Source organism: Erinaceus europaeus, chromosome 17, assembly GCF_950295315.1.
Source record: "Erinaceus europaeus chromosome 17, mEriEur2.1, whole genome shotgun sequence".
NCBI classification, from domain to species: Eukaryota; Metazoa; Chordata; class Mammalia; order Eulipotyphla; family Erinaceidae; genus Erinaceus; species Erinaceus europaeus.
The window spans coordinates 42,667,738-42,690,651 of NC_080178.1; the positions used below are offsets into that span (position 1 = coordinate 42,667,738).

Genomic DNA, 22,914 nt, shown 5'->3' on the forward strand with positions numbered 1-22,914 from the left:
ATTTGTTAATTTTATATTTGAAACCTAAAAGACCTTTGTCTCCTTCCCCTCCTCTTCCTTCTTCTTTCTTCTTCTTCTTCTTCTATTTCTTCTTCTTCTTCTTCTTCTTCTTCTTCTTCTTCTTCTTCTTCTTCTTCTTCTTCTTCTTCTTCTTCTTCTTCTTCTTCTTCTCCTTCATCTTCATCTTCTTCTCCATCTCCTTCTCCTTCTCCTTCTCCTTTTCCTTCTTCTTCTTCTTCTTCTTCTTTTTCTTCTTCTTCTTCTCCCTCTCTTGCAATTAAGGTTATTATTATTTTTTAAATTTTTTAGTATATATTTTCCCTTTTGTTGTCCTTGTTTATTATTGTTGTCGTAGTTATTTTTATTGATGTTGTTGTTATATAGGTCAGAGAGAAATGGAGAGAGGAGGGGAAGACAGAGGGGGAGAGAAAGGCAGACACCTGTAGACCTACTTCACCTTCTGTGAGGCGACTCTTCTCCAGGTGGGGAGACGGGGTCTCAAACTAGGATCTTTACGCTGGTCCTTGCACTTCATGCCACATGCTTAACCTGCTGTGCTACCACCGGACTCCCCGCCTTTAAAGTTATTGCTGACTGCAGAACAGAGCCATCACTCCTACCCACCATCTTTTCTTTTCTTGATAAAAGAGGAGAGACATATAGACAAAGAGGAGAGATACTTGGAACCCTGCACCACAACTTGTGAATCTCCCGCCACACGTGGGGGATAAGGGCTTGAACCCCAGTCCTCAAATATGGTCACATGTACTCTGTTCTAAATCTTTCACCCATCCAAAGTTATTTTTTTATTTATTTTTAAACCAGAACACTGTTCAGCTCTGGCTTGTGGTCATGTGGCGAAATGAACCTGTGACTTTGGAGCCTCAGGCATGAGAGTCTCTTTGCACAACCATTATGCTATCTAACCCTGTTTTTTCTCCTTTTATTAAACTTTTTGTTTTATTTGGTAGCTCAGTGAATGCACTCTTAGTTCCTCTGTTCAGTCATTTCTCTGAATTTGTAGGTGTCCTCTGCAGTAAATCTCAGTTTGGTGAACATGCTTAGGCCTGTTCCCATGAAGTCTTCATTGGAGCATTCGGAATAAAGGGTTTTTTCTACTGTTGTCTTGTCCCATCATTATAGGTGGTTTTCTTTCCCTGCTTTCAACTGTCTGCACATGTGGAGTTTTTAGCTTTTTCTTTCTGGAGTTTTTAGCCTTTTCTGTTGGGCCCAGTGGACCATTGGAGAGAACCTCTGGCTGTTCCAGGCAGGTGGCCCTGCTGAGCATTCATCAGGGTGAATGAATGTCCAGAGCAGTGCAGACCTGCTGGGAGCATGTGGAACTGAGCAGGGGATAGATTGTTACCTTTGTTGTGAAAGTCTCTCCCACTTCACTGACTACAATCTGAGCTTGTTCTTTTGTCCTTAGTTTACCTGAGCTCAACCTTGTTTCCATGCTGGTGTTTTTCCATGTATGCTCTAGTTGTTTGTTCCAGCAGTGGTGGTGTAAAAAACAGGTTGGACTAGTCCACTTGGCTAGAGGTGAACATTATAATTCTTACCAACATATAAGGGAGTCAGTCAGATATGGAGAACAGGAAAGTAAAAATGTTGTTATATTGAAGGGCTGAGCAGTGGTTGAGCATTTGTTATAATGTGGAAGGACCCAGGCTCAAGCCACAGGTCCTCGACTGCAATAGGGGAAGCTTCATGAGTGGTGAAGCAGTGCTTCAGTTATATCTTTTTTTCTCTCCCTCTCTGTCCTCAATTTCTTTCTCTATCGAATAATTTAGTAAAATAGTAATGAAAAATTGTGTTATACACATTCACATCCTAGGCTAAAAAGACAGCTCATTGGGTGGGGTGCCTGCCTTACCTTCTGCTGAACCCATGTGAGAGTTTCATATCACTGAGAGAAACTTCTGTACTCTATACTCTATCTCTCTATGTTTTTTAGTTTTGCTTTATCATTATTTATTTATAAAATAGAAGTATTGGCAAGATCCTTGGATAAAAGAGGTATAATTCTGTATAATTCCCACTGCAAGAACTCCTTATCCAATCCCCTCCCTTCAAAGCTTCCCTATTTTTTATCCCTCTAGGTGTATGGACCCAGGATCATTATGGGGTGTAGATAGTGGGAGGTCTGTCTTCTGTAATTGCTAACCTGCTGAACATGGGCATTTACAGGTTGATCCATACTCTCAGCCTGTCTGTCTCTTCCCCTAGTGGGGTGAAGATCTGGGGAGGTGGGGCTCCAGGACACTGGTGGGGTTGTCTGCCCAGGGAAGTCAGGTTGGCATCATGATAGTGTCTGGAACCTGGTGTCTGAAGAACAGTTAAGATATAAGGCAGAAAACATTGTTGACTAATCACAAACCTAAAGACAAGAATATTACAGAAGAATATTTGCGTTATTTGGAAAACGCAAGTAGGTCTATTTTAAGTGTATTCCAAGGGGCACTTGAGCCTACTAATTATTCCCTGAGTTTGACATCTAATATGCAGGTGACTTAAGTTATTGTCTAGGAGAACGGTGTCTTAGTTGGAAAAAGGACTAGAAAGCTGGACCAGGGAAGAGAGTATACACATTCACATCCCGGGCTAAAAAGACAGATCACTGTGTGGAGTGCCTGCCTTCCTTTCTGCTGAAACCTTGTGAAAGTGTCACAGCACTGAGAAAAACTCCTGCACTGTATCCTCTATCTCCATATTTTTATTTATATATTTATTTACTGGGGGACTAATGTTTTACAGTCGACTGTAAATACAATAGTTTGTACATGCAAAACATTTTTCTGTTTTCCAAATAACAATATAACCCCCACAAATGATCTGTCATCCTTTTCCAGGTCCTGCACTGTCCCTGCCACCCAACTTAGAGTCTTTTAATTTGGTGCAATGAACCAATCCCAGTTCATATTGTACTGGTGCTTTCTCTTATGATCTTGTTTTTCAACTTCTGCCTCAGGGTGAGATCATCCCATATTCATCGTTCTGTTTCTGACATATTTCACTTAAAATGATTTCTTCAAGCTCCATCGCAGATAGGCTGAAAAAGGTGAAATTACCATTTTTTTAGTAGCTGAGTAATATTCCACTGTGCATATATATCACAACTTGCTCAGCCACTCATCTGCTGTTGGACACCTGGGTTGTTTCCAGGTTTTGGCTATTACAAATTGTGCTGCTTAAAACATATGTATACACAAATGTTTTTGGATGGGTGTGTTGGGTTCCTTTAGATATATCCCCAGAAGAGGAATTGCAGGATCATAGGGTAGGTCCATTTCTAGCCTTCTGAGAGTTCTCTAGACTGCTCAACACAGAGGTTGGACCAATTTACAATCTCACCAGTAGTGCAGGAAGGTTCTTTTGACCACACTATCTCAGCAGCATTTGTTGCCGCTGATGTATGACATACTCACAGGAGTGAAGTGGGATCTGATGGTTGCCTTTCTTTGCATTTCTCTGACAATCAGAGACTTGGAACATTTTTTTTTTCATATGTTTTTCGGCCTTTTGGATCTCTTATGGGGTAAATACTCTGTCCATGACCTCTCCCCATTTTTGGATGGGGTCATGTGTTTTCTTGTTGAGTTTGACATGCTCTTTATATGGTTGGTTATTAAACTTTTGTCTGAAGAATGACATGTAAAGATCTTCTCCCAATTCTGTGAGGGGTCTCTTGGTTTGGGTAGTGGTTTCTTTTGCTGGTCAGAAGCTTTTTAATTTAGTATAGTCCTATAGGTTTATTCTAGCCTTCATATTCTTTGTAATTGGGTTTGTTTCATTGAAGATATCTTTAAAATTTATGCAGAAAAGAGTACTGCCAATATTTTCCTCTAAGGATCTGATAGTTTGTGGTCTAACATCCAAGTCCTTGATCCACTTGTAATTTACTTTTGTATTTGGTGAAATATAGTGTTTCAGTTTCTTTCTTCTGCATGTTTCAACCAATTTTTTCTAATACCATTTGTTGAAGAGATTCTATTTCCCCATTTAATAGTCTGGACACTTTGGTTAAAGATTAGATGTCCATGATGTGGGGGTTTACTCTTAGGTTCTCAATTCTATTCCACAGGTCAGTGTATCTATTCATGTCTTAGTACCAAGCAGTTTTGATGACAATGGCCCTATAATACAATTTTATATCTGGGAGTGTGATGCCTCCAGTTCTGTTTTTTCTTCTCAAGATTGTTTTGGCAATTTTAGGTCTTTTTTTGGTTCCAGATAAACATTTGTTAAGCATTTGGTCTATTAGCCTAAAATGTGTTTGGGATCTAGATGGGGATAGCAATAAATTTGTATATGACTCTGGGGTAGTATATAAATTTTGATGATGTGAATTCTTCCAACTCATGAACAAGGAGTATCTTTCCACTTCTTTGTGTCTTTTTAAAATTTCCTTGATTAGTCATAATATTCAGTATACATATCTTTCACTTTTTCTGTTAGGTTTATTCCTAGATATTTTATTTGTTGTTGTTGTTGTGTAATAAAAAGTATTGATTTCTGGATTTTAGCTTCTTCTAACTTAGTGTTTGCATAGAGGGATGCCACTGACTTTTGAATGTTATTTTTGTAGCTTTAAACATTATTGTATTGCCTGATGATTTCCAAAAGCTTCCTGCTGGATTCCACAGGTTTCTCTATGTATATATTATCATGTTGTCTGCAAATAGGGAGAGTTTGACTTCTTCTCTTGGGGGGGGGCTTTATCTATAAATAGATTTTTTTTTAGCTTAATCACTCTCTCCTGACCAAGAGATAAAGCATGGTGGGGGAGAGATAGCACAGTGGTTATGCAAAGAGCCTCCCACACCCCACAAATTCAAAGCTCCAGGTCAATCCAGCTTGACTGCCAAGCCAGGCCATACTGCTGGGCCCTGTGAGTTTCTACACAAGTCTCCTTTATAGTCTGTAGATTCTGTAGCAATTATCCACTATGTTCTCATAAGGAAAACAATGTGGAAAGGTTCCCACTATACAGCCACAGTTCAAGACTACCGGGGTTTAGACCTCCTGAGTTTCCTGGTCACTTCTCTGCCCCTTGTTGTCAGCACAGCCACCCCCCCACCCCCCCCAGGCTGCTGCTCCAGCCTCTGAAGGGCAGTAGCAAATGGAGACTCACAGTTGTATTTGGTGAGTCTAGGGGCATCCTCTCCTCCATTCATCAGTCTTTTGTCGGTAAAACAAACTGGAGGTGGCTCCTCAATTGGAAAACTGCCAGACTATTACCAGCTGCTCAGGAATCTCTCCCTAGTGTCCTCTCTTTCCATGAGCCATATGTGTTTTCACTCACCCGTGACTTGTTGTGCTCCCAAAGTAATCCCAGTCTCGCTTGCCTTGTTGCAGTCTCCGGTGATCTTTGATATTCCTTGTCATTTAGAGAAGTTTCTCAACTGGAAGAGCTGGAGGTCTCAGCAGAGTTGTGGCCTCTGGATGCTCTAGAGATTTGGTGGGCTCCCAAAGTAGTTCTAGTCCTGTCTTATTGCCATCCCTTGACGTTACTAGTTGACCGAGGACAGGAGAGAAACACAGCTGCTGCTAATAGGTTTTATTTATCATATTTATTTTATTTTACTGGGAGATAAAGAGAGAAAGACACTGAGATAAAGGCAAGATCCCTGCTCACCTGTGGCTTATGTTCCACTGTGGGTTATTTGATGCTCTTTCTAAGTTAGTCTTGATAAAGCCTCCCTGAAAATGGACAGAAAGAAATTGAGAGGAGAGGGGGAGATAGAGAAGGAGAGAGGAAGAGAGATATTTGTTGCACTGTGCCACAGCTTATGAAGTTCCCCTTGCAAGTGAGTACCATGGGCTTGAACCACGTCCTTGTGCCTCTATCTCTCTCCCTCTGTACCTCCCTACCCCATCTCAATTTCTCTCTGTCATATTGAATACAACAGGAGAAGTAAAAAAGAACAAATGGTCACTGAGAAGGGTGGATTCATAGAGCCAACACTGAGCTCCAGCGATAACCCTGGTGACAATAAAATAAAGGATATCCAATAAAATAAAAGTGGTACACCTCATCAAGCACACACATTAGAGTGTGCAAGGACCCAGGTTCAAGTCCCTGGTCCCTATCTGCAGGGGGAAGCTTCACAACTGGTGAGGCAGGGCTGCGGTGTCTGTCTCTCCCTACTTCCCTTCCCAATGTCTCTATCTCTATCCAATAAATGAATATATAACAACAGGTGGCCGGGCTGTAGTGCAGTGGATTAAGTGCACATGACAAAATAAATGAATAACAATATAAAAAGAAAAGAAAAAAGCACCCTATAAGTGTGTCTGCTCAATTGGCTACACCAACAGTCAACCACAATTTAAACTTTTAAACAGAAGGAGACAGTCGGTAGTGCAGTGGGTTAAGCGCACTTGGTGCAAAGCTCAAGGACCAGCATAAGGATCACGGTTCGAGCCCCTGTCCCCCCACCTGTGGGGGAGTTGCTTCACAGGCAGTAAAGCAGGTCTTCAGGTGTCTATATATCTCTCCCCCTCTGTCTTCCACTCCTCCATTTCTTTCTGTCCTTTCCAAGAGCAATGCCATCAATAACAACAACAGTAACTACAACAATAACAAAACAAGGCCAACAAAAGGAATAAGTAAATATTTAAAAAATCAAAACCACAAACATAGGGGACATCTTTTGAACAAAACACCCTGCAAGCCTCCCATATAGGTGCCATGATTTTCAAGCTTTTTCTTTTTGTAATGGTCATTATTGTTCACAGTAGACAATATGCGATTAATTAAAAGAAGAATAAAGAAAACCAAAAGGGAAAAGAAAAGAGAGATGTATTGATCTATAGATGTCAAGGATGGGGACCAGGCAATGGTGCATTTGACAGAGAAGAATAGTTACAATACACGAGGACCCAGTTCCAGCCCTTGGTGTACACACATGCAAACACACACACTCACGCAAACACACACACACCACACACACATGCACACGCACGTGCACACGCACGCACACACACACACACACCACCACCACCTGCAGGGGGAAAGCTCAGAAGAGGTGAAGCAGTGTTGCAGGTGGCTCTTTCTCTATTCCTCTCTATCTTCTCTCTCAATTTCTTTCTGCCCCCACTCAATAAATAAATAATACAATTTTTAAAAGATGTCCAGAACATGTTCTATAAACAAAGACAAATAGCCAGAGCTGTGAGCTGTGGGCTCTGTCATAGTCACCTTCATTGTTAAAGTTTTGTAGGATCTTCACATCCAGATGTATTAGTGGAGACTCTACTCTATGGGCATATGAATGATTTATAAAAGAGAAAGATCATAATAGTAAAAAGAATCGCCATACTGCTTCCCACAAGGGTTGGACCAATTTTCATTCCCCCAGCTATATAGAAGGCTTTCCCTCTCCCCATCCCCTTGCCAGCATTTGGTGTTTCTGTCCTTTCTGATGTCTGACATCCTCACAGCTGGCATCTCTTTGTTGTTCTTACTTGAATTTCTCCGATAATCAGTGACTGAATGTTTATTCACATGTCTATTGGCCCTCGAGATCTCCACCTATTACAAGAATATAAGAAACTGTCCTCAGATGCCAATACTGTAAAACATTATTTCTCCCAGGAAAATTGGTTGTGGTGGGGGATACTGCAGAGATGACTCAGAGACAGAGCACATGCATGAGCCCATGAGTTTGAGTCCTAAGCATCTTATTTCTGCAAAATACATCAGAAACTTCTGGCTTCAAACAGTGAAATGTCTCATCCCACTGCTGGAGCCTTGCACCTGGGATGAAGGTGTTGGCAGGGCCAAGCTCTTTATAAAAACAATGGCGGGGGGCTGGGGAGGAGTCATATCTTGTCTCTGTAGCTTCTGAAAATCACAAGCAAGCCTAGTCCCTCCTTAATTTGTGGATTCTGCTGCATTCACCAAGTCTGCCACCATAACCACATGTCCATTTCTCCCTGTGTGACCCTCTCTTTCCCTCTCTCTGTGTGACCCTCTCTTTCCCTCTTTTCGCGAGACAGACTAGATGACAGCTCCTCTTACCTTGAATGTGTCTGCAAAAACCCATTTTCCAGGTAAGATTACTGGGATCAGGGTTTCCACATGCCTGTTAGTTAGATCCAGTCCCCCAGGGAGCGAGCAGGAAATATCTGGCTATGATATCACTCTCTAGCAAAAGTAACCCTCCTCCATCCACATTTATGGACTGCTAGGTCATGGCCTTGGCTCATTTTATCCCATGTCATCCTCATTTTGAGGTGACTCTGATCATATGTCCAGAGGCTCTATGCACTGAAAAAAACTGAAAACAAAAACATAACATGCAGACCAATTCACTTGTGTGTATGTGAGTGTCCTGGATCCAACAAGCTCACAAGTGCCCTGTGGAGGGTGATGGTAGGGTAGGCTCTGGGGATGGCACCGGTGAGAAGACAGGTGTTTTCCGGTTCCACCGAATAGACAGTCTAGTGGGAGGAGGTTTGCACTCAAGATGTGGCTTCCTAAATAACAACCTCTAGACAGGCCTGAGGACAGAGCCTGGTGATGTGCATGCCTGGGTTCTGGCGCTGTCTGGTGACTTAGGCTGTGTCTCTCCTAGTGGGCTGTTCATCACCAATCATGACAAGGGCCACATTGCCACCATGTTCAACTCATGACCGGAGAATGACATTAAGGTAGGGTTCTTCTCTTCTATGCTGTTGTTCTGTACTGGACTGGGTCCTCTCAGCCTGGACCAGAAAGAAAGCCATTGCATCACCAAAAGGAAGAGTCAACACACTTGTATAAGGCTTGGCTCCCATACCTGTCATAGCTATGTACAGCAATCCTGACAGAGGGAAAGTGGGCCAGAGCAAGGGTTCCAGAGATAGTGGGGCTGAGGAATTGAACACAGATCCTGGTGCAGGGTAACCTTGGTATCTCTGAATGATGATGGCAGATGGGTTTCCTCCACTGAGTCTGCAGCAACCACCACACCTTTTAGGGGATTTGAGGGGACGTTGGCTCAGGTAGGCTGGCATCCAGAGGAAGACCACTGCAGGAGCACTCTCCCTTGTCTGGCAGGCTGTGGTGGTGACAGATGGGGAAAGCATCCTGGGCCTGAGGGACCTGGGCTGCTACGTCATGGGCATCCAGGTGGGCAAGCTGGTGCTATACACAGTGTGCAGGAGAGTCAACTCATGCCAGTGGCTGCCTGCAGGATACATCCCAGGACCCGTAATACGACATGGCAGAACCTACAAAATCTGGCTCACAGAGACCTCTCTCCTACCCTTCCCTGTATGTCTTATGTTATAACTGGCCAGTTTTTTTTTTTTTTTGTGAGTGAGTGTGTTGAATGAAATAGAAATTTTTTTTTTGCATAACCCATCTGCTCAGAGTACTCTAAAAGATAATTGGCTTTATATAAAAATGCTGGACGCAGCCAAAGTTTCTGGAGACATCCAGAAACATTCCAAATTTTTTTTCTTTCTCCCTCTTTTGATTTTTATATATAGTTTTGGTATATATGTAAGTGTTTAGTCTTAAACTGTGTGACTAATGACAGAACTTTCTTCATGCCTGGTTGCCATTCCTGCTTCTGACCTGCCTGTCACGTGTTGGCGGTTCCAGCTGGCTATCTACAAAAAAGCAACATTCCAGCGGCTGACCTCCCTCATGCAGCTTCACATCCCCTGCCAATTCTTCCCCTAGCCATCTACTTTGGACTGAGACTTGTATCGGACTTCCTGACATACCCTATATACATTTTACACAATTTTGAAGCAGCTTATTTCCCTTTACGCTGCTGGTTTTTCATAGAATGATCCTGAGTAATTCGTAGACTTTACAGACTGTTGCCTTGAGGACTATACAATGCCAAATAGCCCCTCTGTTTGGTGGGTCATGCCCTCCCGCCTCCCCCTCTTTATGTACCCTTGCCCTTCCCCCACCGCAAGCAGGGAATGTTCCTTTATACACCAATCCTTCCCTTCACACCACACTGGCTTTTACTACTCCCCTACTTGTCCCTTCCTGTTTTGTTATATCATTTAGGTTTATGCCCAAAAGGTTTCTGCTCCATGATAGTCTTTTACAGACTTTGTGCATCTTATGCTATTACTAGATAGAAAGATAGAAAAGATGTAGAGATATTGTGAAGAGATGGTTGAGCAGACTGCGCTTAAACCTATGAGATGAGTCTCTCCAGGTAAGTCTCTCTCTCTAAAGAGGGGTTGGGCACAGGAGGACGCACAAATCTCACAAGGTTCGCAGCCATTTAAGCCTTCCCTCCTCCACAGAAAGTCCTACATCTTCCCACCTGAGCATGACATTCCTCTAAAACATTTAAGCCTGCTCCATTCCATTTTTCTTTACTGTGTCCATTTAGATATAAAGGGATAGGAAGAGATGTCGCTGAGGAGTTATTCTGATGCAGTCTCCACCCCCAGGTTTTACTATGCCCTGCAAAATCCTAGCTGTGCCCCCTTCAACCAATCCTGGCCCCACAGGTCACCCCTGGTTGTCGCCCAATAAAAATCCCCTCACCCCCCCTCCCTCTCTGGGCTCTCAGCTTGCTTTCTTTCAGATCTCGCCCCCTGCTCTCCCCCCGTGGTCAGGTAGTGGGGATGGCCATTGCCGGCTGGCTCCACGTGGTCTGAACCAAACACCCTATCCTACAATAAAGATTTGTGTACCCCTTTGCTCTGGATGTCCACTCTCTCTCCGCGGTGCAGCCCGACACCAGACCATCACCACAACAGCTGCCTGTGATGCTGGATGTGGGCACCAACAACCAGGTAATGCCGCCAACCCATGGCACAAGGCCCTGAGTATAGCAGGGATGCTTCTGCCTCAGGGAACCTCCTTTTCTTGGATGACACAAGAGGAGAGAGAGAGAAACATAGAGAGATGCCAGGTCAGGCAACATACATGTCCTGCAAGACACAATTATAGAAAACAGAACTCCTTTGTTCTGCACCCTAAAAAGAATTTCTTCCAGAGACCAGGTGGTGGTACACCTGGTTGAGCACACATGTTATAGTGCTTGAGGACCCAGGTTCAAGCCCCCAGTTCCCACTTGCATACGGAAAGCTTTGCAAGTAGTGAAGCAGTTTTGCAGGTGTCTCTCCCCTCTCCCTTGATATCTCCTCTAACTTCTTGATTTATGGCTATCTCGAGTCAATAAATAATGACAAGAAAAAAAATGTACTTTGTCTCAGACTCCAAAAAGGGGGAAAATATTAGGGGAAGATGACCAGAGGAGACTAAACCCCTATTATTCTGGGATCTAAATGTTTTCACCAACAGTCTTTGCTTCTAAACCATCACTGAGAAGGAAGAGAATTAGGAAAATCAGAGGATGTCAGGTACTGTTTTACTTATCTGAAAGAGAAGAGGGAAAAGGAAGGACATTCAGAAGTAGCAATAGGTGTAGCTATGATGTAGAAAGGAAGTGAAGACAGAGTCATAGAAATGAATAAAAATGGGCAAAACAAAACTTCAGAAACACACACACACACAGCAAGAGGGAGACAAATATATACTCAACCCACACCTATGGCCTCAGAACTATGGTGGTTTCTGCTGAAGGGCGATGGAAACACAGAACTCGGATGGTAGGGATGATATGGAATTGGACCCCTATTATCCTATAATTTTGTAACACACTATTAAGTCACAAATAAAACATAAAATTAAAAGGAAGCAGGGAAAAAAAGCCAGGCCAAGTAGGACAAGGGCCTGGCCCAGATGCGAGCCCCCACAACACAGGGGTGTTTGGCATCAGGGGAAATTCAGGTGCTTTGGAGTCTCTCCTCCTCTTTGTTTTTCCTCTCTGTCTCTCACTCTTTCTCTACCTGACAAAGCTGTTGGGGCAATGAAATTGCCCATGCCAGAGCCCTGGCTCCAGAAAGCTAGTCATGGAGAACATGAAGAGAAGTGGTGAAAGTAGAATAGTGGTTCCCATTCTAGGCTCTTTTCTTCAGTATTTTTCCACCAAAGCCATCCTACATCCTAAGACCAAAGCTTCCTTTTCCCAGCAAAGCCACTGGAATCCAGCTGTTCTCAAGTTCATGTGTATTCTGAGTTCTTTCCCAAGTTAGCTTTTGTCCTACTGTGTCATTGCTTTGTTCGTCTGTTTGTCTGTCTGACTGTCTTACCAGGGCACCAATCAGCTCTGGCTTATTGGTGGTGCTGAGGATTGAACCTGGAACCTTGGAGCCACTGGCATGGGACTTTTTTTTATTACAAAGAGGAGTTGTCTCCCTTGCCTCCCTGCCCCAAGGGTGTCATTTGATTGGCTGCTGAGTGTATCCACAGTTCCATAAGGAATTTCCGTCCCACAACTGGACTCAGGAAATTTCTCATCTCCTGGCAAATATAGCTGGTTCCAGCACTCAGCTAACGCCAGTGAGTTCCTCTGTCTTCCCCCAGCAGCCAGAACACACACACACACACACACACACACACACACACACACACACACACACACACACACACCTGGAGCCAAAAAGATAGATCCAAAAAAGGAGCTGAAAATGTTCCTGAAAAGATGAGTATGTTCAGGAGGACACATGAGGCTGAAGCTCAAAGGGGCAGGAGTGTGGTGGATGTGTGGAGAAGAGCCAGAGGGATGTCATCCAGGAATGCCCAGAGAGGTTGTCCTCTGGCCTAAATAAGCCAGCGCTGCCCACAGTGCTCTGGCTTCTCTTGGGTTAGACCCTGACACAGGACGAGGAACTGAATGAACTGCGTGTCTCAGTGGCTCTTCAGGGACTCTTCAAGGAGCTGGGAGTAGCTTTAAGTGCTGGGTTCAGCACCACGTGGGAGCATCACAACACCAGGGGAACTTTATGCCTGGTGGTCCAGTGCTGTTTCTTTCTGTTTTATGCCCCCACCCCCAACAAAAAATAGACAGCGTCAAGGCACTACGTGGCTTGTCTGGTAGAGTGCACATGTTACCAGGCCAGAGGACCGTGGTTTGAACTGCAGGCCACTGGGTGTGAGCACCTGCAGAGGGGACACTTTCTGTGCAAATGAGCATTGCTGTGGAGGTGTCTCCCCTTCTCTAGCTCTCTGTCTCTTTTGGTATCTCACCCTTTCAGTGCATTGCTGGGGCTCAGTTCCTGCACAACTCTACTGCTACCAAATGCCATTTATTTTCTTTCCTCTAGATAAAGGGTGAGCGACAGAGAGATAGAAAAGAGAGACACAGAGAGGAGAAGAGAAACCACAGCACTGGTCCTCTACTTGTGAAGCCCCCCAGCCCCATCGACAGGTATCCCTATATAGTGGCTGGGGTTCAAACCTAGGACCTCTTGTATGATAGCATATATTCTCACTGATGTCTACATTCAGATATGTAATCCACTGCCTCGTCCAGTTTGAGGACTTCGCCAATGTCGATGCCTTCCATCTGCTACACAAGTACCTAGACAAGTACTGCATGTTCAATGATGACATCCAAGGTAGGTTACTCCCTGAGACTGGCTACCTCACACAGGACCACCTGATGCCAGCGTGCCACTGGGGCTCCACTGCCTGGTGGCTCATGCTTCATTGTGACCTGGGAGAGAGTGCTGGGGCTATGCTAAACCACTGCTCCCTGGTCTAGACCTTGGAGACCATGACCACATCCAGGGAGATGAGTATTTCATGACTGCATATATCTGTGACTGTGTACAAGAACGCAGAGTCGAGCCTCTGGACACCACATGGGAGCACCTATAAGAGGGAAGCTTCATGAGCAATGGAGCGGTGTTATGGTGTCTCTCCTCTTTCTATCTCTCTCACTCTTAATCTGTCATCATAATTTCTTTTTTTTTCATTTATTTAAGAAAGGAGACATCAACAAAACTGTAGGATAGGAGGGGTACAACTCCACGCAATTCCCACCACCCGATCTCCATATCTCATCCCCTCCCCAATAGCTTTCCCATCCTCTATCCCTCTAGGAGTATGGGCCAGGTTCCATGAGATAGAGCATATGTTCACATGTATCCATAAACTAGGGCAAAATATATACCTGAAGCAGAAGTACACGAGAGTCTGCAGTGATTAATCCACAATACTTCATCTCCACCGTTCCAACCTTTGGGTCCATGATTGTTCAGCAGCATAGTTTCTAAGCGTCCAAACATGGAAGCAAACCAGGTGTCTAACAAAAGATGAGAGGCTGAGAAATTGTGGTCTATATGCACAATGGAATACTACTCAGATGTTAAAATGAGGAAGTCATGTGTTTTGCTTCATGTTGAATGGAGTTTAAAAGAATCATGTTAAGTGAATTCAGAAATAAAGAGGAGAATGAATACTGAATAATCTTACTCCTGTGGAAATTAAGAAACAAGGCTAGAAAGGCAAAACACAAAGTGAGACTTGCACTGGGTGTGGTGTTTGCACCAATACAAAGGAGGAGAAGGGAAGGAAAGGAAGGGACTTTGGAGGCCCTGGGCTATGATGCTGAAAGGACCTAAGCTGGGGGTGACAGTGTTCTGCAGACACCCACCACAGGCAGGTGAGACTTGCACCCATGTGTCAGCAACTACCCTGTAAACCATTACTTCCCCAATAAAGTTATTTGGGGGTGAGGATTTTAAAGAGCAAGGGGAAGATGGATGGACTTACTCTATATCCTAGGAGAAGAGGAAAACGGTGACATACTAAGAGGGCTTTGATAAAATGGTGGGCAAGGGAACTGGAGAATTCTGGAGGAGGGTCAGCCTATGCAATGTTTACCAGCTCTGTAACTGGCCTGAGAAAAAGAGACAGAGATGAGGAGAGACTTACACCATGGCACTTGAATCTTTATCTCATAGACAGGAAGCAGGAGTTTGAACCTGGGTTCTTGCACATGGCAATGTGTGTGCTGTGACAGGTATGCCACCACCTAGCCCCATAAACAAAAAGTTAAGTCCAATGACTACTTCTCTTATTTATAAAATAAATACAAAAACCATAGGATAAGTGGGGTAAAATTCCACACAATTCCCACTGCCAGAGATCCATATCCCATCCCCTGCCCTGATATCTTTCCTATCTATATTCCTCTGGGAGTATGGGCGCAGGATCATTATGGGGTGCAGAAAGTGGGAGGTCTGGTTTCTGTAATTGTTTCTCCATTGAACATGGGCATTGTAATGTCAATCCATACTCCCAGCCTCTTTCTACCCTTCCCTAGTGGGGCAGGGCTCTGAAGAGTTGGTGTTCCAGTATACATGGTGAGGTCGTCTTCCCAGGGAAGTCAAGGTTGGTATAATGTTAACATCTACAACTTGGTGTCTGAAATGACTACTTCTGGGTTGTCCTCACCCTTGTAATCATTGAATGACTTCTTTCTTTTTAAAGGACCATAGGCTTTTTGTTGGAATTTGAGGGTCTCTTTTCATTCAGGGAAAGATATATCTTTGTGTTGTAAAATCTAAGTGTGAGTTCAGGTTTGTGACTCCCTCTCTGGGTCTAGGAAATTTTTTGAGTTGAATATGATTTCATGAGCCCAAGAGACCTCCTCCTACTAGGTCCCCAGACAATCTACATACTCTGCAAACCAAGCTATAAATTCATGTTCAAATCTCTTCTCCCCTGTCTGCAGTAGTATAAGGCCCTGGTGATCCACTGGGCATAAAATATAAGCCAAAGACTGTGCTTGAGTCCCCACACCAAAAATCAATGTAAAGGGCTGGTGTGTGTGTGTGTGGGGGGGGTGTTGGGAGAAGGAAAATCAGCGCCCCCTGGCCCTGATTTCCTCCCTCTCCTCTGAGTGTGTCTCTTCCCTTCTGGTTCCCATTCAATGGTTTTAACATCCACAAGCTCGTCATTATTTGATCTGGTCCATTTCTGTGTTTGCTTATGAGTGGAAATTCACACTGTCTCTGTTTCCCCGCTGGCCTTGTTTCTTGATGTGGAAGCCCTCTAGGTCCTTCTTGGTGCAGGTGGTGAGTCTCTGTTTGGGTCTTTGTCTTCTTCTCTTTTGTGTTGTTATTTTGATTTTGCTTTTGGCAGCAACAAAAAATGCAGTGCTGCTCTGTGCAGTGTTCTGCTGGAATCTGTTTACAGGCACTTAGGTCAATGCCAGAAATGATGCCAGAATGACCGTGGGAGGGCTACACAGCAGCTCCTGTCTTTTCATAACAGGCTGTTACTTAGGTCTTCCTCGGTCTCTCTGGGAGCCAACTGGACACCCGGAGCACCCCCCACCCCAACAAAGAAGCTGAGCCCAGATTGCTCTGTCACAGGCACAGCCTCTGTGGTGGCCGGGATCCTTGCAACTCTGCTGATCACCAGAAGCCGGCTCTCTAGCCATGTGTTTGTCTTCCAAGGAGCCGGGGAGGTAGGTGCTGCCAGGAAATGGAGAATCCTAGAGGCAGCCTGGCATGATGCCTCATCTGGACACTGCACTCCTTTGCCATGTGCACGGCCACTGAATTGGAGGAACCTCCAGACCTATGGGCTTTTTGCACCCTCTCTCATTTGAGGATCCCTGCATCCCCCAGGTGTGGAGGGAGGAGGGCTGGCTGCTGCCTCCCTGGGTCTGAGCCTGTCCTGTGTGGCACCCCCAGGCTGCCCTGGGCATCGCTCTCCTCCTGGTCATGGCCCTGGAGAAGGAAGTCGTCCCTGCTGCTGAGGCCACCAAGAAGATCTGGATGGTGGACTCCAGAGGACTCATTGTCAAGGTGGGTTGGCCTGGAGGCAAGACATTAGGTGTCTTACCTAATGGTAGCTGGATATGGGGTGCTCACCTGTGAGGAGGCAAGTCTGGCAGGCAGGAGAGGAGGAGGATGAGGGCAGGGCCTGCTCTTTATTTGGATGGATGGATTGATTTTGACGCCAGGGTTACCACTGGGGCTCAGTGCCTACACTGAGTCATTAGTCTTGGCTGTCTTTTTTATGTAGAGAGGAAGAGATCCAGAGAAATAGAAAGGGAGAAAATGTGAGAGAAACAGAGAGAAAGGTAATTACTCTGTGTCACAGAGTAATCCCACTCAGATGTCACTTAGAGCCTGAACTCAAGTCCCAGATTCCACTAGCTTAGAAAACTGGGGAGAGGGACCCGCAAGACAGTTCAAAGGTGAGAACTGAAAATGTAAAAACTGGGGCTAGGAGGTGGCACACCTGGTAGAGCACACACGTTCCCATTTGTGAGAACCTGGGTTCAAGGGTGGTCCTCACCTGCAAAGGAAAAGTTTCCCAAATTGTAGAACAGGCTGAAGATGTCTCTCCTTACTCCCTTTCTATCACTCTCTGTCTCTATAAAATAAGGGGGGAAAAAAGAAAAGAAAAGAAAAGGAGGAGGGGGGAGGAAGGAAAGAAAGGAAGAAAGAGTGACTTCCATGAGTAGTGGAGTTATGTAAGCACTGAGCCTGGGTAATAACAATGCTGGCAATAATAATAAATAATAGTAATAATAATATTAAATTATAAGAACCATGGACACATGCATCTAGAGCAATATATTTCAGTGGGCAGGGTATATAACTTGCCATGCACTTGAATCACATTCAAACCCTAGCACCACATGGTAGGTTGTCACTGTACTGGGAGAAGCCCTGGTGCTGTGGTGTCTCCCCTTCCGTGTGTGTGTGTGCATGCATGTGTGTGCATGCATGTGTGTGTGTATGTGTATGTGTGTTTCTGCTCTCTCTCTCTCTCTCTCAGAAAAAAGTATACAGACTACTCTCTGTGGCTCAAATGCAGCAATTCTGCCCAGGTTCCCCACAGCCACATGCCTTCTTCCTCTCCTGCAGGGGAGGAGCCATCTGAGCCCTGAGAAAGACACTTTTTCTCATGACCATGCTGAGAAGGGCTCCTTGGAGGAGGTTTTCAGGCAGGTGAAGCCCACAACCACCATAGGTAGGAGTGTCGGCCAGGCTTGATGGGTTTGATAGGCTGAGCCCTTTGGGTTGCAGGAGTGTCCCCAATTCCACTTGATGTGCAGTGTCTACATCAACTCAGAATAGGTCTGTGGGGGCCCAACCTGCAGAGGAATGTAAGAGTGTAGGAGAAGCTGGTTGACTCATAGCTCTTGAATGCAGGTCATAATGGACCTAATAAGGCAGGGAATAAAAATAAAAAGCAAAGATATTAGATTATAATGGTATCTCTGTAGAATCTTCTCATTCTCTTGATCCTTCTTTCATTTTTCCTCTCTGTGGTACATGGGGGCATAGAAAGGACAAATAGGGAATCCAGAATTAGGCTGAGTGCTCCTCCCCAGCTGTGCTGGTATCAGGGCTGTGAATTTGAGGGTGGACTGGTTGTGGGGATTGGGGGAGAGATCCTGGACTAATTGGAGGGGGTTTGATGGGATGGTGTGGGGTGGACTGGTGAATGTAGGGGTTTAGGCGAGCATACCACATCAGTCTTAGGCTGGGTGCCTTGTCCCCAGCTGCCCTGAGGGTGGAAGGATGGTGGTTGGGGTGGGGGATGTTGAATGGGGTAAAGTGTGTTGGAGTGCTGAGAGGGGTAGAGGCAGGTCAACTAGTGGCGATAGTGGGTGGGATTTGGGGTTTAGTGGGTGCCTCCAATTCAGTTGGGTACCTCCTCCCTCAAGCCCCCCAGTTCACCCTCAACACTCCAGCCCCTGCTACCAGGACAACTGGGAAGGATACACAGGCAATGTTAAGAGGCCTTCCTTAAAACTGTGAAAAGGAGACAAGGACAGTGACCCCCCCCAGTGCCTGCTCCCCTAGCTCTCAGCCTGTTCTCCTTTCACTCACTGCCACAAATAATGGGCAATGATTTTCCTTTTACCAAAATCAGAACATCTCCTTTAGAAGAGATTGTATCCCATTGGGAAAGATAGCATGATGGTTTTGCAAAAGACTTGCATGTCTGAGGCTCTGTGGTCCCAAGTCCGATCCTCTGTATCATCATCAGCCAGAGTGAAGGAGGAGTAGAGAGAGGAAGAAGAGTAGGACAACACCAAGGAGGAACATGAGGAGTTATCCATGGGTTACCCACATTAACAATTTATTAACTAGTCATTTAGAATATTTTGGGGCTGGAGATATAACATAGAGGTTTTTCAAATGATTTTCATTTCCTTATATGTTCCAGTTTGATCCCCCAACTCCACTATAAGACTGAGCAGAGCTCTGGGCAGAAAAAATCAAAGTGTGGCATATTGAGGCTTTGATAGCATCTGAAGGGATAGGATCCATCTGTTTTGGCAAGTTTTTCACATTCTCAGTCAGGCACATGTTAACTTTCCCGATTGACAAATGAAAATAAAACAAAAGATCATCAGCCTTTCCCAGGCTAGCTGTCAACCTCCATGGGTTGGGGCTAGAGACTCTGCTCCTAGGTGGTGAGTAGAGAGAGAGGGCTGAGGAAAGGGGACAGGTGCCCTCTAGGAGGATGGTCTGTGCCGGCTCCCTGCTGGGTGTCTCACTTTGTTCAGCACCAATTACCCATGACTCTTCAGCTCCATTCCTAATTGACTGCCCAGTTACCCAGGATTCTCCAACTCTGTTTTTAACTGACACTTTCACTTACCCATGATTCCTCAGCTCTGTTCTTAACTGACTGTCCCACTTACCCATGACTCCTCACCTCTGTTTTTAACTGACTCTCCCACTTACCCATGATTCCTTACCTCTATTCTTAACTGACTCTCCCACTTACCCATGATTCCTCAGCACTGTTCTTAACTGACTCTCCCACTTACCCATGATTCCTTACCTCTATTCTTAACTGACTCTCCCACTTACCCATGATTCCTCAGCACTGTTCTTAACTGACTCTCCCACTTACCCATGATTCTTCAGCTCTGTTCTTAACTGACTCTCCCACTTATCCATAACTCTCCAGCTCCATTCTTATCTGAACACTACATAAGTCTGAGATGGAAAGTCACTCTTCCTGCTTCCAACTTGTTATTTCCAAAGAGAAATACCCCACCATCTGACCCACCCAGGCTTCCCTACCCTCCACAAAAGGAAAACAAAGCTCCCTCAAGTAGAGGCAGACCAAAACACTTTGGTAGATATTTAACAGGCAACACAACTGTCCCCACACTAAACCCAGATCTCTATCCTCTATAATAGAGTTCCCTTGGCAATCCCCACTTATTTGCATGGAGCTCTATAGATCCCCAGATCAGAGTGGAGGAAATGGGGAGAGGAGGCAACTTGCAACCCCAGAAGGCAATTACTTGTCAAAAGCTTGGGAATCTTCATCTCATTGCTGCTTCAGCACATCTTTATTCCATTCTTTCTGTAGGTTTAAATTGATTCTGTTTGTTCAATCCTGTTCTTTCTGATAAATGCTTGGAGGGAAGGCAAAAGTCTAACTCCATTCACAAAAACCACCTCCCCCCAAGTCCTCTCTCCTTTGGATTCAGTGGGAAATCTGGTTTTGCTCTCACTCTTTGAAATAAAAGTTAAAGGCAGAGGCCAGGTGGTGGTGAAACTAGTTGAAGGCACACATTACAGTGTGCAAGGACCCAGTTTCAAGCCTCAGGTCCCCAGCTTCAGGGATGAAGTGCAACAGGTATCTCTCTGCCTCTCTCCCTATCTCTATCCAAAATAAATAAGATTTTTCAACAAAAAAGTAAGAAAGAAAAAGAGTCAATGACATGAGCAGACACAGTGAACCCTAGTTCTCTGACAAATGGGGAGTCCAGGTCTGCTTGCTTTCAGCCAAAACCCACTTCTGGTCAATGAATCTCCACTCAAAGCTGTTCGTTTACATTAACTGATCTAAAACCTCATTTCGTAGGGTGGCATGTGACAAGCGACAGCCTCAGAGGGTGACTGGGGAGAGACAGATGAGAACCAGGGTGAGGTGAGCTAGGGCCAGTCATGGACTCTCCATGTGTCCACCCATGTTTCTAGTAAGGTGTCTAGGAGGAGAGGGGAGGAGAGGCAGAGAAAGGAGGAGAGGGTTATGGTGGGGAAGGAAGGCCCAAGCCCCTTACTGTTCCTGGTTTTTCTGTAGCATGTGTTTGTCTTGTTGCTGACTTTCAATGTGGCTTGGGATCATTTTTCTTTTGTCTCCTGCAGCGGCTTCCATCTCTTCTTCCATACAGTCTATGCTTCACTGCCTCTTTCCCATTTTTCCCAACAATGGTGAAGTGCTCATGGGCTCATAAATGGGCAGTCTGTAAAGTCGGTGTTTCAGCCAGAACAGAGAGGGCCAGAGTGAAGGCTGAAGCTTTGGGGTACACTGACAGGCCTACTGTTAGAGGAAGGAGCCAGGGCACCCCAAACTCACATGAGGAAACCAGGTGGGTGGGTGGGGGCACAGTATTCTACCATCCACACACCAACATTCACAATTCTAGGTAGCAGTTTGTAGTTCTCAAAAAAGCAACTTACCTGGGCTTCTAGGGCTTTTTTATATACCTCTCTTTTATCACATTTGTCCTTTTAGAGTTGAGCTTTTAAATATACAATCCTGATAACTGGAATAGGAGGAGGTAAAGGCACAGTTTATTCTAATGTTGACCAAAGCCAACATAACATGTCTATCAAGCAATAGTGGGAATATGTGCCCAGGAAATAAAAGCTGACACTTCCTTCTGGAAGCTTTCATTGCACCTGATGGAGACAGGACTTGGGGCCTGGTGGTGCCTCATCTAGGAGAACATACATGCTGCTATGTGCAAAGACCTGAGATCAAGGTCCGAGCCTGCAAAGGAGACACATTACAAGCAGTGGAACAGTGCTGCAGGTATCTCTCCTGCTCTCTCTCTCTCTCACCCACACACACACATACAAACATACACACACACACACACACACACACATACACACATTATATAAAAAAAATGACTGTCAGAAATGGTGGAGCATCAGAGGCACCAAGCCCCAGATAACCATAGTGGCAAAAAAGGAAGGAATGGAGGGGAGAAGGAAGAGACTAGCTTTATGGAGGCAGAAACTTGAAATTGCCTTCGGGCTCTGAGAGTCCCAGAGTCTCTCTCCTGCTAGGCTAGCCAGGCATGAGTTCCTTATCCCTCTCCTACACAGAAGCCTAGGTTGGCTCCAGTCGAGTTCTCTCTAACCCAGAGAGCACTTGCTCAGGAGAAGCACCCTCAGGCTATCGGGGCACCAACCCAAGGCTCAGACTTTAGCTTTGTTCTGGAAATGGCCAAACTCAGCTTGTTTCTCTCTTCCCACTCTCTCATCCTCTCCCCAACTTCACCGACCCCCCCAGCAAATTGCCCAGGAGGTGTCTGAGCAGCATCTGTCACAGGGGAGACTGTACCCACCCCTCAGCTCCATGTGTCTCTGAGAATCACCATCAAAGTGATGACCTCTGCCCTGTAGCAATGGCAGGGAGGCAAGTGGCCTTCTCTGTGGCTTGCGGGAGGAGGGGAGAATGGTGCATAGGAAGCTAGTAGTGTGCTGCCAGGGCTGTCCCCTGTTTGCTTCCTGTCAGACATGCTCTCACCCAGGGCTCCCACTTATGTTTGTGCACACACAGGTATGTTAGGACTAGGCTGCACATGTGTGTACATATGTGTGAATGCACACGTGTATAAACAGAAAACTGTATGGAACCAGAAATGGGACCTGAGAGCCCAGGCCATAAACATAAATCAGAGGGGCCAGGAGGTGGTTCACCTCGCAGAGAGCACAAGTTACCCAGGTTCAAGCCACGGATCCCCATCTGCAGGGGGAGCTTCATGAGCAGTGGAGCAGTGCTGCAAGTGGCTCCCCTTCTGTCTCTCCCTCTAATTCTGTATCTCACTTCTATATGCCACTATCTCTGTCTCATTAAAAAATAATAGCCACAGGGAAGAGTGGAGCCATGCAGGCACTGAACCCCAGAAATATCCCTGGTGGAACAAACAAATGTGGAGCATGAAGTTATCTTTGATGATTCCAGGAGTGCTGAGGACATTATTATATTGTTATTTCTATTAATATACATATACATGTATATCTTACATCTTTTTTGTTGATTAAACCAATTTTTTACTGTTTTGTTGGCTGGATAGTGGTTTA

General features: G+C 45.2%; 1 long non-coding RNA gene across 2 annotated transcripts; it reads left to right on the forward strand.

Annotated features, from left to right (window-relative positions):
- The first annotated feature begins 13,333 nt into the window (after positions 1 to 13,333).
- Positions 13,334 to 16,606, forward strand: LOC132534049 (uncharacterized). Of its 2 annotated transcripts, XR_009545761.1 has the most exons (4): positions 13,334 to 13,431; positions 15,144 to 15,211; positions 16,198 to 16,292; positions 16,522 to 16,606. It is a non-coding gene; the product is annotated as an uncharacterized LOC132534049 (long non-coding RNA). The 2 variants fall into 2 exon arrangements; XR_009545760.1 differs by lacking the exon at positions 16,522 to 16,606 and having other exon boundaries at positions 16,198 to 16,330.
- Positions 16,607 to 22,914: the final 6,308 nt, after the last annotated feature.